The following is a 5,170-nucleotide window of genomic DNA, read 5'->3' as shown; positions in this document are numbered from 1 at the left end:
ATATATATATACAATTTAGCATTATTTACATATTTTTTATTTTTAATAATCATGGTGCAGAAATTAACAAAATATCAAATATGCAAGGTACTTATGGAGGTACATAGAAAAGAACTAAAGTCTTTATTTGAGCATTTAAGATTTTAATAAAGAATTAACATTCATAGAATAGAAATAAATATAAAAATTTATGAAAGAAAATCAAACATGTTATAAAGGTTTTTGACTACCTGATGGCTTGTAGCAATAATAGATTTGATTTTGGACTTTTATTAAGTGGATTTTTTTTATATTTAATGAATCTTATTTATTTGAAAGAAAATTGTGAAAAACCAAATTGGTATGAAGAAGCTATCTTCTAATTAAATAACAAAAAGACTTTTAAAGAATAATTTTGGAATTTGAAATGCTATTATAATATAGCAAGTGATATGTTTTCAAAGCATTACTTGAATAAATTTAAAGAAATTACATTTGCTTCTTTTGATATTATAACAAGTAATAAAGTGGAAGGTGATGATAAAATTTCTACATAATAGATTAATATATGCAAATAGAGAAGAAGTTTTTAAGTATTATGGATTAAGAAAGTATCTACTATAAAGTTTAGAAGACTTGCATTTCATAGAAGATAGAGATTTGGATGATTTTAAACTATTATTAAGTATAAAATTTAGAAATGTTGTATCAATATATATATAAAGTTTAAATATATTACTTAAATAGTTAAATATTTTACTTATATATTTAAGTATCAACATTTAACTTTAGTTTCTAATATAAATCAATGTGATTATTCTTCCAAGAGTTAATATTATTTTATTGATTTTTCAATAATAAAAAAATCAAATACCAAATAGACAATTCACTTTAGTCACAAAACCATCTTTCTTTCAACTAAGGCAATTTTAATTTATTATAATATATCAATTGGATCTAACCTCATAAGAATTAAAGTTCAATTAATTATCTTGATAATACTATTAAAAATTATTAACTCCAATTAGAAACTTTAACAAAAATACAACACTAATTGTATAACCATTAATCTCCAACTTGACAATATAGTTTCTTTTGTCTACTATCCTTTATAGACTCTTGATCAAAATTTATTTATTTATTTTTTTGGTATAACCTTGAAAACACACTCAAAACACTTGAAGACATTGAATAGAAAAAAGATATTTTCTTACTCAAATATTTAATTCTTCATGATTGGTGACATCTCTCCAATTAAAGAGCATTTTCTATTGGAATTCTATTGCCTTTATGAGATGTTTAGTTGTAACCACTAATTAAACCATAACAATCTATTTGGTGGCCCAGATTGATCTAACAACCTATTGATAAGATATCTAAGAATTAACTATCTAATTTGGAAATACAAAATTAAAAAATCAATTTTTTTTGACTTATTGGCTAAGGTATAAAATGTTTATAAAGAAAAATGAATCAAAAAATATCAAGTGTTAACTAAAAGGTCTCTTTTTTTTCTTTTTCTTTTTCTTTTTTTTTAAAAAATAATTATTGTTGGTGTTTTTGATATATATATATATATATTTTTTAAAAAAAACCTCTCTTTAAATTGATTATGAATATAAAGTAAATTTTGACATTATTATTATTATTATTATTATTTTTTTTAATAATTTTATCTGGGTTTATTCTATATAATTTCGATTCAAGTTGAATTTTATATGGTTTGATTCAAATTAGTAGTTAGTATAAAATTCCTCTTATCATGAATTTTGATTGCAACTTAAGAAGCCGAATAAAAGAAGATTTATTTATTATTATTTCTTTATTAGTGCTAATTGATTGACATCTAATAAGAGAGATTACTATTTAATATTGATTAAAAATAATCAGCAAGATTCTCAAAATTAAAGCTAAGTTTAAAAAACTTTTAATGCACCAAATTTTAGATCTGTTTATGTCTAAAGTACCAAAACTCGCTTTTTAGATCTATTAAACAATAAATTTTATTTTTCTTTATAGTGACATAAAATAATATATCAAATATTATTTTCCACCAATTTTTTATCTAATAAAGAATATATTACTTACTCCAATTGATTCTTATGAAAAGATAGGAGTATTTAGAGTATTTGTATAAAGCTAATAGACTATTATATCTAATAAAGAATACATTAGATTTATGCAAATGGATTTTGTAATGACTTTGTAATACTTCAAAAAAGTGAGGATTTAATTTTGAAATAATTGTTTTTGAGAAAAAATTTGAGGTCTACATGTTTAGCAATATTGTAAACTTTATAATATATCCATAGTTAAATTTTATAGATTTTTGTGTATACTTGTGCTAAGTATGTGTGTTAAAATTTAGCTTGGTTAGTCAATTGAATTTATAGCAATTAATATTTAAATGTGTTGGAGTAAAAATAGTTGGTAGTATGAAGGTCAATAAGAATATCAGCATTTTTGGTTAAATTGATATAAAACCTTGTAAGTTAATAGTTGACATAAAGATTAAAGTCCACAAATTTTTTGAAAGCAATAACAAGATCTCTTGCTTCCACCAAAGTAAAGAGGTTGCGTGACACCAAATCTTTTTTTTTGGATTACAAAAATACCCAATTTTGAAAAAATTTAAATAAGATTTAGGATTTTGAGTTTGAAATTCTATTACATATATAATTTCTACAAATATGGAAAAATGCTAGATTTTTTTTAAAAAAAATCAAATCAATATTTTAATACAATTAAAATATTAAATTTATATAAAAATAGTTGATTATATTATAGTAGAATTGAAAATAAAATGATAATTTAGAAAATATCATAAAAAAATCTGAAGAAATATCCATAATCTTTTAATGCAATGAAAATTTATAAATTATAAGAATAAATTTATAAAAGAGATTAAGAGAAGTAGAAGCAAAAATCTAAAAGTTAATGTTAATTTTTTTATATGTATTTATTTTTATAGAGATTATATTTTTTTATAAATTTAATTATATAATTATATATTTATTATAATTTTAGCATCTAAAAAACTATTATTTGAGAATCTAATTTTAAATACTATCTAGTTTTTTTAAAAAATACATGATAATATTAGTGTAATTATTTTAATTTTAAATTTGAAAAAGTGGTTTTAAAAATACTTAATCATATGATAAATATTTTGTTAAAATATGCAAAGAAAATATTAAGCATAAATAAAAAATTATTATTAAATTTCTAATTCATAAAAATATACAGAATTTTTATTCTAAGCTCTATATTTATTTTAAAAAATAAAAGAAGTGAAAAACTTAGAATTTAAAACATAATAAGTAAAACATGTATTACATTATCAAATGAAGTAATTGTAATAATCAATAGCTTTTAAATCAATGTACAAATTTTTTCAATCTTATTTAATATAAATATAAATATATATATGAATACATATATATATATACAGTGACAAACAAAACCGAGTACAAAATCTGAAGTGCCAACTTTCAAGAGCAATTACAGAAATTTCAATGATTGCTTTATAAATCTGAAAGTTACATGGAATAATACACACAGTCTTGTACACATGTACAAAGTTACACATCAAATTGATAACTAAACATTCTTCTACAAAGTCAAATCAACAACTATGTCTTGTACTCAGTATTGTTCAAAGAAAATCTTCAAACTTCAATATTTAGTCCAATAACCTTTTACTTCCAAAACAGCTGAAATCCTTCTTGGCATACTTTTGTATAGTTTCTCACAATCTTTTGCATCAAAACTAGGGTAAATACTACAAACATTCTCCCACAATTCTTGAACACCTCTTGGCCTTGGAGTGACTTGGCTTAAACGCTGTTTGAGAAGGGCCCAAAAATGTTCCATTGGATTCAAATCTGGAAAATGAGTTGGCCATCAAAGGAGCTGAAATGGCTATGAAGAGAGCCAAAACTGAACACTTTTTGCCATATGTTTGGGATCATTATCATATTGAAAAACCACCTTAGTAGGATCTAAGTTGTAATTCTGTGTGGTACTTTGCAAGTAGGTTTCTAAAATTTTTTTGTACAAGTGTTGCTCCATTCTACCTTCAATTTGATACCAAGCACCCGGCCCAAAAGCAGTCATACAACCCCAAATCATAATTGAACCACCACCATGTTTGACAGTTTGACTAACATGTTTAGGTCCACGTCGTTCTCCTTCTCTCAACCAACACCAAGACCTACCATTTGAATTGATTAGGTTAATCTTTGTCTCATCACTGAAAATAACCCATCTCCAATCATCAACGGTCCAATTTTTGTATTTATGAGCAAAACTCAACCTTGCAAGAACATGTCTTTTGGCAAGTAGAGGCTTCTTTTGTTGCACACAAGCACCCAAACCAGCTTCTCTCAAACCACGCCTCAAGGTGATGTCTGAGAAGTGTTTACCTGTTTTTTCTCGAAGTTGTTTTGCAGCTGCACTTGTCGTTTTGAGACAACCAACAGTGACAAGGTGCACATCAAGTCGCTTCTCTTGCTCTCCTAAAACCTTTGGACATCCTCTTCTTTGCTTTTCTATTTCACCACTAATCTCCCTCCTTAGATGAGCTACTCAAGACTGACTCATTCTAAGTGAGTCTGCAACTTTTCTTGTAGAAACACCACTCCTAAGCTGCATCAATGCTTGGTGCTTCAATGATTCACACAACCGAGGCATAGAGATACAATTGACAAATCAACTTTCACTATAGATAGTACACAACAAGAGCAACACAACAAACAAAAAATGCCCTCAAATCTTGCAACAAGGAGTGTACATTGAAATTTCGAAATTCAGCAAGAAGAAGCAACCAAAACTGAGTACGCACGTCTGTGTGCTTCTACAACACTTTTCTCATAAACCCTACCTCAAATGATAATGAGATTTTTCATCCATGTAGAAGATTGGATGAATACACACAATAAAAAAGTAATTCTATCAATTGACTTATGTGTCAGTTGGAAGGATCAATGAACTATGAGTGTTCAGATTTTGTACTCAGTTTTGTTTGTCACTATAAATATAAATATATATATAAATATAAATATAAATATATATATAAATATAAATATAAATATATATATAAATATAAATATAAATATATATATAAATATAAATATAAATATATATATAAATATAAATATATATATATATAAATATAAATATATATATATAT

At 24.5% G+C, this 5,170-nt stretch overlaps 1 long non-coding RNA gene across 1 annotated transcript; it reads right to left on the bottom strand.

Annotated features, from left to right (window-relative positions):
* Positions 1-3,480: 3,480 nt before the first annotated feature.
* Positions 3,481-4,892, bottom strand: LOC141046371 (uncharacterized). Its single transcript, XR_012219277.2, has 2 exons — positions 4,404-4,892; positions 3,481-4,192 (listed from the first exon to the last, which is right to left on the bottom strand). It is a non-coding gene; the product is annotated as an uncharacterized LOC141046371 (long non-coding RNA).
* Positions 4,893-5,170: the final 278 nt, after the last annotated feature.

The sequence above is a fragment of the Physcomitrium patens genome, chromosome 16 (genome assembly GCF_059467195.1).
Source record: "Physcomitrium patens ecotype Gransden chromosome 16, ASM5946719v1, whole genome shotgun sequence".
Classification (NCBI taxonomy): Eukaryota; Viridiplantae; Streptophyta; class Bryopsida; order Funariales; family Funariaceae; genus Physcomitrium; species Physcomitrium patens.
This window is presented reverse-complemented; position numbering and strand designations above follow the sequence as displayed.